Source organism: Panthera onca, chromosome B1 (assembly GCF_046562875.1).
Source record: "Panthera onca isolate mPanOnc1 chromosome B1, mPanOnc1 haplotype 2, whole genome shotgun sequence".
Taxonomy (NCBI): Eukaryota; Metazoa; Chordata; class Mammalia; order Carnivora; family Felidae; genus Panthera; species Panthera onca.
In genome coordinates, this window is record NC_138342.1 from 110,377,197 (window position 1) to 110,390,110 (window position 12,914).

The window sequence follows — 12,914 nt, forward strand, 5'->3', positions numbered from 1 at the left end:
ATCACGAGATAATGAGCTGACCCTTCTCTGAATAGGTAGCTGGAGCTAGAGATAGCACTGAATGTTTGTTGATGAGAAAAGTGGATAACAGGTAGTGCTTAAGAGATGGGCAATACCTGGACAGGGACAGAATAAATGTGGGTGGTCCATGCGGACAGTGCATCCAGCTCAGCCAGGCAATGATGAAGGGAGAATGGAGAATGAAATCACAATGACTTACTCATACCGCCTTAAAAAGCACGAGTCAACTGGTTTGGCTAAAACAAACAAAAAGTCCAAAACACTAGCCACCCTCGATATAAGTAAAGGCAACTTCAAGTGGTTAATAGCAAATATCCCATCTCACAGTTAAGGTCCATTGTCACATTTATTAACTGAATTCAATTCATTAGAAATAGTTAAGTTCTTAAATTTAAAAGTTCAAAATCACCATAAACCCATAGGCTTTTTATTTCCTATCAACATGTTCATTTTGTCCCAACAGAGTAGCTATATGTGCTATTAACCATTTTAATTACCACTTTAAAGTTTAAATGTCATCATAATGGACCACATTATTTGAAAATTTAAACATTCTATTCTTTCAAGGTTCATTAAATACAAACACTTCAAGTCATAATCATAATACATAGGTCAAGAATTTGTACCCTTATTTTGAAAGTGGTAATTATTCTTCTCTGTTATCTATTGCCAAAGCAGAATGGAATGAGTTAGTGTCAGCCCTTGAAAAATAAGTATGATGACTTGAAAAAGTAATAGATAATTCTCTATATATAAAGTAAGAAAACTTTATGGTAACATATTAAAATGTTCATTGAAGGACTACAAATATTAACTGTCCATTTTAGGTCAGGAATTACAATTGGTAAAATCAAAATATAAAAAATAAAAAAAACCAACTGAGACATAATTTTATTATGAAACAACATTGTGTATTATTCACACATTTAATAGTATCTTTTTGATACCCGTTTTTCACAAGTTGCATATACCAAAACTTCCATGTTCAGAAAGAGTAGAAATCAACTAGCAGCTATGGTTACTAGATTAATGGTATATCCATAAAAGTCAAGACTAATTTATCCACCCTATAATTAAAAAACTACAGCTTAGCTTCTAAATGGAAACAGAACAAACAAAACAAACAAACGAGAACCCCTCAGAATGATTGTTTTAACTACACTACGATGTTTTAAGCTTGTGTTCATATAATGTTACCGATTTCAGCAGGATCCTTGGACGCCCATGAATCTCACCATTAAAGGGGACCCAGAGGTTCACAACATGAAATGACATAGGGACATGCAGAAAACATTGATCTTGAAGAGACATTTGAAATCATCTAATATATATCCTTTATGTTATGGATAAAGAATATCTGGTAATTTTGTTTACTAAGTAACTTTACCCTCCCAAGTTCTATATTCACTCCTTTCATTAAAAGAGAATGCTAGATTTCCTTGGGGGAAATTGCCTCCTATTATCGATTCCTGTGTTTTTGGTAGCCAAAATCTACCTCTCCTCACCTCCAGAAAAGGGAACTAATTGGCTTAAGCCATCTTGCTGGTCAGAGTGATTTTACCAGGCAGAAGCATGATTTGTGACAGCATAAGCCAGCCTCAGGACTGCTGTCCAACTGACTGTTGAGGGGAAAAGCCCTCTTCTTTTTCCACTGAGCTTGAGAATATGAAGATCTGGGGTCTGAATTCTTGTGGTCATCTTTCAAATATGCAAGGGAGATTGAGTTTAAGAAGAAAGATAACACAGAGTTGTTGTAACTACTAGTTATCATTTGTCCAGCCACTGCTCCATGAGGAACTTCTGATCCTGCTGTCCCTGAAGCCGATCTTATATCTGAACTTTTTAATTAGAGAAGAAAATTAATTCATTTTTTTTTTTACTCAATACAGTTATGGTTTGGTTTTTTATTACTTCCCATCACAAGAGTCTTAGTTGGTTAAAGATATCAAACATTATAAATCTTATCAAGGTCTTAAAATGGCCCACAATTAAGTTGTGTTGTGGAGGTTACTGTAGGGGCCAGTCTTTTCTACTGGCTTATTGTTCTTGAATCCATAAAAGGTTGTATCCCTCAGTTACCTAAGATGCTTCCAGAGTGTGGAATGATGGCTACCTGGGGAGTCTTGCCATGGCATCTGGGGACCAAGATTTAGTTTATTTATTGCCAGTACCTTCACTAGATGGGAAAGACATTCATGTCTCTCCTTAATGGTATACAAAGTGTGGTTTTGGATCTTCTGGAATAAAAACACAGAATATGAGGAAAGCAATAGGAAAGTAAGCAACAAAAGACAAATAATAAGTTCAAAAAGTGTAACAGATTTCATCAGAGTTCAAACTATTCTCTTTCCCTCTGCAAGGTACCATTTCCCTGTAGCTCCTTTCTGCAAAAAGATTATACACCCTTGCTCTGCAAAGCTTAGTTGTGGTCATGTGACCTCATCTGACCAGGGAAACACTGTCAATGTGATGGTAACGTTTATGGACAACTTGGTTAGGCTACAGTACCCAAGAACTCAAACATAAATTTGGTATTCCTGTGAAGAGATTTTGTAGATATGATTAGCACCTACAATCAGTTGACTTTCTGTAAAGGAGATTATCCTGCATAATCCTAATGGCTTGAGCCAATCAGTTAAAAGGGCTTAAAAACAGAACTGAGGTTTCACTGAAAAAGAAGAAATTTTGCTTCTAGACTGTAGTGCCAGGTCTTGAAAGAAATTCCAGGTTGTCCAGCCTGCTCTTCTTGACAGACCCCTCTCTTCCCCTACAGATTTCAGACTTGCCTAACTAGTGAGATGAATCTCCCTCTCTGTCTGTCTCCTATTGACTCTGCTTCTCTGGAGAAACCTTAAGTGACCCAACTTCAGGCAGAAGTTTTAAGGACCAGCAGTAAGTGGTGCTCATCTCTCTTTTCTTTCTCTCACAAGTTCAACAATGTTGCAAAATAAAATCAAGAGTCAACCAACTAACCAAAGAGCATAAGGCAGAGACTCAGGGATTTAAGTAATCTTCAATGAATATGTAGGTAGTGTTAGAAAAAAATAAATTTTTATCTTTGCAAACTACTGAGATTTTAAGGTTGCTTCTTATTACATTATATTTTAGCTTAAGCTGACTGATTCAGGAAATGAGATAGAATATGCACAGAACTGAACTCCTCTATCTTCTTTGAAAAATCTTATATATGTATAGTCTGCTTTATTTCAGTTAATGTTAATGTTAATGTGGAGTCTGCTTTGTGACCAAAAACCTATGTTTTTGATCTACGTGTGATCTTTGAGGCCTCATGGTTAGTTTACGGAGGCTTGATCTGGCAAGACTAAAGGTAGAAAACTGCCCTATGCATCCCAGACGTGGGGCACTGCCAGTGCATTGCAGTATCTGAATGGAGTTGTAGTCAAGGATTCATCTCCCCCCCCCCCCCCACCCCATGGCCCATGCTCTTACACATATGCCTAGATCAGGAGGCTCCAACCAGAGGGTCCTCAGTGATGCCTTCCCCAGTGCCCCTGCCAAGACCTCCTTATTGGGAGAAGAGGAGAAAACCATAGAGATATTTTTTCCCACTCTGACTCTGAATTGTCCACCCCTGGTTCTACTCCTTCTCCTTCCCAGGACCTGGGGTCCAAAACATGACAAAAGCCTGTTGTTGGGGTCTCCATTAGCAACATAATGAAACCCAAGTCTGTGTGGATCCACTTAACCCTCACCAGGAGTCATTCCCTGGGAAAAAAGGAAATGTTGAGGAAAGCATCTACTGCCTGATAGCCTCTTGATTATGGTCTTGTGGTGATTAAAGGCTTGGTGGTTACTTTCATTTTGACATTGTATCTGAACAGATTGCTCTACCCTTGGCAGCTCAGCTCTCTCCAGCTCAGGACAACTCGTTAACAGTCACAACTATCTACAAATGTCATAAAGTCATTCTTGGCTCCTTTATTTTTCTCATTCTCACATCTAACCCACCAGGGAATAATATTGGGATATAGTTGAAAGTGATTGTGATCATTTTCATCACTTCTGCTACCATCCTCGTGGGCCCCAGGCAACATTATCTCTCACCTGCATTAGTATTAGTGAAATTGTAGCACTACCATTCTCTTGGTTCCTACTATTATCTAACTGAAGACTATTTTCAAAACAATAGCCATAGTGATCCTGTGAAAATGTAACTCAGATCATGCTACTTCTTAGATGGAACCCTGCAATAGCTTCTTATTTCCTTAAGAGTAAGATCTGGCATCCTTACAATGATTGGCAAAGTCCTACATGCTCTGCCCATCATCTCTCTGACCTTGTCTTTTACATTTCCTTCCATTTTGCTTGCCAGCTTCTCTTCTGTACCCATCTATCAGATTAAATTCTGGCAATTCTTTAGTCCTTTCCTTGAAAGCCATACTACATTGCAGAATAATTTGATAAACCAATCACAGACAATGGCTTATAAGGCATAATGTATCACCTGTAATAGATCATGTTTAATTTCCACAGATGCTCTCATTGTCTAACTCAAAGGATGTCTCGTGCAGCAATTTTAGTCAGTGATACAGGGCCAGATGGGTCACAGTATGAAGAACAAAGACCTTTCAGGTCATATTTCTAGTCATAACTCATAAGCAAATTATACATAAAAAGAGCTATGAGTAAGCAAACATCATGGATAAGGTTTTTTCCCCTTAAATTATAGGAACATACTTGACATTTTGGGTTACTTTTTAAGGAATTAGTTTACATAAGCCAGTGGACATATTCATATTAGTATGGGAATGCCAGGGGAATGCACCCTTGAATGGAATCTATTTTATATTATACTCAAAAGCATATTACATATACACATATCTGCACATATGTATTAAGTTATAGAAAATAAAAGGGTATGTATACTCTACTTTAATTACCAAGTGACAACAATTTGACAAAGTTCAGAAAAGCTAATTTGTCCAAATGGAAAGATAGAGAAAGCTAAGATGAAATTAACTCCATATTTCTACTTCTAATTCAAAAACAAAATGTCATTACTTCTAATTTAATCACTTGTGTTTTAAATTAGTGTATTTTAAATTTTGGCAACTTGAACAAATTATGATTTGTATTAAAATTGTGGGGACCTGTAGAATGACTTAGACAATCAGACTGGATCTTATCTGCTGTCTGATAATCTATAATAAGTGAAGAGATTAAAAATTCAGTCCAACATCTCTTTCAAAAATAAAGAAAAGAAAAGAATTTAGTTTACCCAGACTCTTTACTTTGTCCCATATCTAAGTATTTATACAGATGTTAAACATTAGATTTTCCATTATGTTGATTGATTCCAGTCATCTTAAGATTATTCCTCTCCATAGATGTCAGCACAACGGGTTTTTAAAAAGCTGTTGTTCTGAGTGATGATCATCAGGGGAAGGAATACGACATTTCTAGGAGAATTTTAGCATTTCTATAAAATGTAAGATTTGCTCATAGTGGTGGAGAGAAATGTGTAATAACATCAAACATATGAAATCCTTGTAATGAGGTCTTGAATACTTGATCATAGGGGGAAAAAAACCTAAAGAGAAATTCTTTCAGAGTATTTTATGTATTTAAGAAAAAAAAAATGTTTCTCAGTGCTGTTGTAGTCCTCAAAACACAGTGAAGGTCACTGCAATAGGAAATGTCTCTGCTGATTTAGATAAATGTGGCCTCATTCCAATATACTCTGTTTTTCCTTTTATCCAGTTGAAAACCTACCACAGGTTTTTACTGTAGGCTGTCAGACAGAGCACAAATATTTCATAAACCGTAGTGGGCTTATTAAGTTGGCACCAATTTTAGCCTTTAGGGCAGTTTACTTCATGTTTTAAAATGCTCTCCCCCCTCCTTTATTTATTATGGAACACACAATACAGATGTTGCTGTTTTGATGACCTAATGTTAATGATACCTCCCTATCCATGTGCTGGTATTAGTACTCAGATCTGAGCTTATGGATTGTATTGCAGGAATGCAGGGAGATATGGAGATGCACGGTTGATGAGTAATTTACATTTAAAAATACCCAAAATAAATTGGCCTTTTAAAAATTTGATGATTCTAATGTTTAATTTATGCCTATGCTGTCTGCTTGTCATAATAAAATAAATAAGGAAAAGTCAGACATAAAAATCATGTAATGAAAAACTTTGGAACCTAAAAATCCTTTTTTGAGGGATACTCTAAGCCAGACACTGTTAGATGAACTTAAACTATACTCAATCTTTAATTTGTATAAATTGAATCCTTCTATGTGAGGGATTATTATTATTATCAGTAGACAGGAAAATTAGGTAACTTTCCCAAAGCCTCCTATCTACTGTGTATCAAAGAGGGATTCAAACTTGGATACAATGATTCCAGAGGCTAAACTCTTAACCGCTGTATCAAGATCAATTTGGATAAAATGTAAATGAAGAAGTAAACTAAAATTAGTAATAGATGAAAGAAAGTTGGAGGTAAAAGACTAAAGAAGGATGCATTGACCAATAAAAAGTAGACTAAAAATAAAGTGTTCAAAGTAATAGAGAAAATGCAAAACAAGTTTAAGAAAGTAAGTTTAACAAAACTTTAAAACAAGTTTAACAAAATAAGGCAATTCATACTAACAGTGTTAACATTTTATTTGAATTAGATCACACACACTTGCAAAAGACTGTTAAGAAAATGAAAACTGTGTTAAAAGAAAAAAATAGTTTAGTAAGTATTAAAAGGAAGTGTGCATCCTAACACGCTGACCTAATTCAAAAGCAAAAAAGATTGCACTGTGGTCTGGATTCTGGGTCTCTGCTTGGTTCCTTCATTCTCTCATGCACGCAAGTGCTCCTTAGAGAGGGGGAGAGAGGATCCAAAGTGGGCTCTGCACGTACAGCAGACAACTCTGTGTTGGACTCTGACTCACGAACTCAGGAACTTAGGAACAGTGAGATCATAACCTGAGCCGAAGTCAGATGCTTAACTGACTGAGCCACCCAGGTGCCCCCCCTTAAACACATCTCGAGTGCTTTCTAAGCCTTCGGCACTGATGCAAGCCCTGGAGATCCAGGGTAAACAAAGAAGATTCAGGAACCTCCCCACACTGAGTTTATGTTCTCCTTCTTATGGAGGGAGACAGGTAATAGACACATTTGTAAGTGAAATGAAGTGTTTTAAGTAAGCGCTGTGGGGAGAAGTGAGGTGGAGGACTAGAGTGCTGGTGGTTACCATGCTGGACAGTGATCAGGCAAGTGGTACTTCAGGAAAGAACTAGAGAGGCCGTTTGGATATCTGGGAGAAGAATATTTCAATCAGAAAGAACTGGAGATTACCTTTCCTGGGCCTGGCATGTGTCTGAAGTCCTTCAAAGAAAGCAAAGAGGCCATATGACTAAAGCAGCAGTACTACTCTCCTCCATAACAAATGACCACAAATGTGGTGGCTTAAAATAATAGAAATTCATTCTCTCACAGTTTTGGAGAATGGGATTCTGAAATCAAGGTGTTAGACCATACTCTCTGGAGACTCCAGAGGAGATTCTATTTGCTGCCTTTCCAAATTCTGGTAACCACAGGTGTTCCTTGGTTTGTGGCCAGATCTCTCCAATCTCCCTGTCTTCACACAGCCTTTACTTTGGTGTGTCTTTCTCAAATCTCCCTCTGTTTCTCCAATAAGGATACAGATGATTGCATTTATGGCCTTCCCAGATAGTCTGGAAGAAGCAGATCTTCCCATGACCCTTAACCTAATCACCTCCTTTGTCCTATAAAGTAAAATTTACAAGTTCTGATGATTTGAGATGCATAACTTTTGGGAGGGGGACATTTTTCAGCCTACCACGGAGGTTAATTGTGCTAAAAGCCGAGCAAGTGAGGAGAGAGCAGGGGGAAAGTGGGCTGGGAGCAGAGGCTGTAGATGACGTGATTACACTGGCTTTTATTCTGAGTGAAATGAAGACACTGGACAACTTGGAGCACATAACCAACATCATCTGACTTCTTGTTTTAAAGGAACACTCTGGTCCTGTGGTGAGAACAGATTGAGGAGGTCAAGAATGGAAGCAGGTGACCAGTTTGAAGTTCTATTGTAAGTATTTGGGTGACAGATGTATACTGGAGTGGAGGGCGCTGGGGAGTGATGGAAGTAGTGAGAATGGTTCCATTCTAGATATTATTTGAAGGAGTTCTGACTTCTCAAGAACTCTGGCTATATTTTGAAACTGGAGCACCATTTTGCAGGAGGTTCCTGACAGAATTGGCTCCTGGGAAAATATCCTCACCATGGAGATTCGCAAGATGAGAGAGGCTTTGGTCTTTTCCTAATGATGCCAACATCTTACATCTTACATTTAATATTCATATGAAGCTCTTCAACTCAAACCTGGCAGCTGACTTCTCACATAAGAATATTTTAGAAGTATGTACTCTCACCTGTCTATGGATTGAGCTAATAAATGAACATTTAGCATTGTATGAACCTAGCGGATCCAGAATTCCAAGTCACCAGTGGAAATAAATAATAAGTACACAGTCAAATAAAATAATAAATAAAATAAATAATAATATAATACATAAATAACAAGTAAGTAAAATAAATAAATAAGTAAGTAAGACACAAATAAATAAATAATAAAAATTCTGTGATCATGAGGAATGGATTCGAATAGAATTAATAAAATAAAATAAATGAATTGGCAATAAATATAGAGCATCATCAGAGCCTTTCTTTTGGCACTTCCTGATCTGGGGAGCAAAAAGTGCTGTAGAGTTGGGGTGCCTGGGTGGCTCAGTTGTTTGAGCGTCCGACTCTTGGTTTCAGCTCAGGTCGTGATCTCGCGCTTCGTGAATTCAAGCCCCACAGCAGCCTCTCCACTGACAGTGCAGAGACTGCTTGGGATTCTCTCTCTCCCTCTCTCTCTGGCCTTCTCCTGCTTTCTCTTTCTCAAAAAATAAGCAAACTAAAAATAAAAAATAAAAAACAAGTGCTGTGGAGCAAAACTGTAAACTGGGGCATGTTGGTGGAATTCAGCCCACAGATATGTCATGTTTACACAACAAAATGTTTGAATTTGTCGACATTAAAAAATTGAGCATTTTCATATAAACAAAGTTCTCGTTTACAAATCTGTATTTCCAGCTTGAGAAATTGAAAAATCGAGCAATAGTGGCTCAAGTTCCTACATAATCCTAACCTGTTGCCATCTTGCATTAGGGTTTCCATTTAGAAGCTGCCCTCCCCTCCGTTCTCTTCCCTACATCTTTCTTTTCCTTAATGCTTTTATAGATCTCTTTGCCCACCTATTCCAATCTGGCTGCTTACAAAGTCTTTCTTTGTACAGCTGCCATCACGGGATGTCTTTTCTTTGTCATCTTGAGAATTTCACTCACCTTTGTTACATGTCTCATTTCTAGGATCCCAACTTATACTCTTTCCCAATTTATTTCTTCATTTGGTGGTGCATATTTGCAATAGTTGGAGAACCAACTAGAAAGTTTAGAGGGAGCATAGTCTACCACGCTCATGTCTCACCCCAATTATAAGTGTGGAGGTTTTACAAAACCACCTCAGTTTTGATAATTTCCTAGACGGACTCACAAAATCACTGAAAGCTATTTTACTCGTAGCTATTTTACTCACAGCTATGATTTATTACAAGGAGAGACACAGAAATTAGTCAAGGGAAGAAACACAGAGGGGAGTCTGGGGAAGTACCAGAACTTCCTTGTCCTCTCCCTATGAAGTCAGGATGCATTAGTTTCCAGGCATCCATGTGTGACAATACACATGAAGTATTGCCAACCAGGAAAGCTGCTCTGAGCTTTGGCGTTCTATTTGTATTGGAATGCTATTACATAGGCCTGGTTGATGGATTGATTGTACACATGGTTGATCACAGTCTCCAGGTTGATTGATATATGGCCCCAAATCCTCACCCTCCATGTCATTATTTGTCTTTCTGGTATGGCTAGCCTTCACCCTAATTCACACTGTTAGACTGTCTGGCATGACCCAAGGCCACCAGGTGAACACAGACATTCCTCTTAGGCTTAAAATTCCAAGGACAAAACCCAGAACATTTCTCTGAGCAAGGCCAAATTCTCTATTGTTCTATAGTAACTTCTTAAGAATGGTACTTGGGAGTCAAAAATATATAGAAAATCATTAAAATATACTATGATTACTAATTTGGCAGGATAAAGAATTCTACTCTCTCCCTCTGCCCAGTTCAAACCAACATACATTTTTTACTTAGAAGGCATTATGCCAGCTTTTAATAATGTTTTAAGAATTCTGATACCATTCTGACTCTTGATCAATTATAAATGACTTGATTTTGCTCTCTGATGTTTTTTAGAATTTCCTCTGGGGGCGCCTGGGTGGCGCAGTCGGTTAAGCGTCCGACTTCAGCCAGGTCACGATCTCGCGGTCCGTGAGTTCGAGCCCCGCGTCGGGCTCTGGGCTGATGGCTCAGAGCCTGGAGCCTGTTTCCGATTCTGTGTCTCCCTCTCTCTGCCCCTCCCCCGTTCATGCTCTGTCTGTCTCTCTCTGTCCCAAAAATAAATAAAAAACGTTGAAAAAAAAAAAAATTAAAAAAAAAAAAAAAAAAAAAAAGAATTTCCTCTGTATCCCTAGTATTCTGACATTTCACAGTGATGAGCCTTGGAATAAGTCTTTTTTTATTCATTATATTAGGATTTGAGTTGGCCTTTTTAACTTGGAAATTCATGTTCTTAAGCTTTGGAACATTTATTTGTATTATTTCTGTTATAATTCTACCTTGTCATATTCTTTTTTCTCCTCTTTTTGGGACCCCTATTATTTAGAAAATGAACTCCTTGAACTGATTCAGTGATGTCAGCTTTTTTCCTTATACTTTCATCTCCATGTTTTATGCCTTTTATGGGGGAAGGTTTTCATTCAGTTCTTCCGTAGGAAGTTGTGTGTGTGTGTGTGTGTGTGTGTGTGTGTGTGTGAGTGTGTGTGTATTTTAATTCTATAATAGGTTTAATTCAAGAGTGTTTTGTTTGTTTTCTGAATGTTCCTTTTATATAGCATCCTGGTTTTCTTCTACTGGTACACTGTCTTCTCTTTGCATTTAAAAATATCAAATATAGAATTTCTGAAGTTTTTTTCTTGCCCTTTACATTATCCTTTACACTTTTTATGTTCTTGTTAGTTTGTTTTGACTCTATGATTACTGTAAGTGGCTTCCTTCAAGGTCAGCACATTTCTTATAATTTATTCATATTTGCTATTGAAGCCTTAATATGGTTATTGGAAGTTCTGTACGAATAGATGGTGTTTGTTAACTGGCAGATCTCCTTGCAAAGGTGATCAGAGTGGTATCTTGGTTTCTTATTAGAAAAATACCATATACTCATATACAGTATATACACATATACTCAGCTTTATTAGTTTTTCATGGGCTTTTTCTTCTGAGCAGATGAGTTGTATCAGGATGGGAATTCTTCAAACTTCTACTAGGATTATAGGTCTATCTTTTATCATTTTGGTGGGGTGGAGGGTCCACAATTCAGATATAAATTCTAATATTTTTCTGGATGAAATCATTTTCCACCACCCTTGATGATGCTGAACCTCTCTAAGATTATAAGCTGTGTGGTTCAGTATTTCCAGGAAGTGAACCTGCAATTTTTTTACCAAAGTGGAAAGAGATTATTGCCTGTTTACTCATATTGGGAGGGGGAGCATTTGAGACTGTAATTGCTTGTCATATAAGCTTTCCAACCATCCCTCATATAACCAGTTTCATACAAACTTCCTACCTTGTGGGGTGTCTAATATCTCCAAAAGCTGCCTCTTTGCATCACTCCACAAGATGAGTCACCCTGCTTTGGTTGCTCTAGCCCACCACAAGCTATGGTTTCAGTTGTTCTCATGTAACTAGTCTAATTATTCATCAACTTATTAGCTTACAAAATCAGTTGGCAGCTCTTATCTGTTATAGTATTCTATCTTGTTCTCTTTTTCCTTGGGTTTCCACGAGGTTTTTAACCTCTTTGCTACCATTTTAATAGGGTTTCAGAAGATTCTAGAAAATACTTGTGTATTCAGGCTGCCATGCAAGACCAGAAGTCAAAATCATTGAGCAATGCCCAAGTAAAATATGACCATAGTATTGCTACAACTGAGTTTATTCCTTCTATTCAAAGAATGTATTAATAAATTACATTTAAATTGCATACTGCAGGATTGTGTATGTAATATGGAATAATTCTTAAGTTATGGAAGAATTATTCTGCATAATCTGAGGGTATTTATTTTAGAGGTACTTATATATTTATTTTAAAGGCTTACACACATATATCTCCTTATACATATTCACTTACACATATACTCATCCAATTGCTGCTACAAATCACATTTATCAAGTGTCTCCAAAGACTCAGATCTGGAACTACAGACTGAGAGTGCAGAGATTAATAAAATATAATTTTTTCCTTCAAAGAGACCACAATTTAACAGAGCTCCTATGTGTGTAGAAGTAATTTAGACACTAAAAGCTCAGGTATCAAACAAACTTTACACATCAGAGCACTGCAGACAATCAGAAAGGAAACAATGAAAATAATCCTCATGTTCATAAATTAAAGCTAGAATGCTGTATTCTTAAGAGTATATCTAGCTTCTTACATGGACTGTATTTGTCCATATTAGAGATTTAATACTAACAGGTTAATTTTTTTATTTCCCAGAGTGCATAATATTTAAAGTAGCAAATAACAAATGTAGACTACAGTAAAGAGGGGAGGAAAATGGCATTAGGCTGAAATGATGCCTGGCTCTGGGGAGGTATCTTGTTTTTGTTTTTTTAAGTTTATTTATTTATTTTGAGAGAGAGTGAGCAGGGAAGAGGCAGAAAGAGAAGAGAGAGAGAAAGA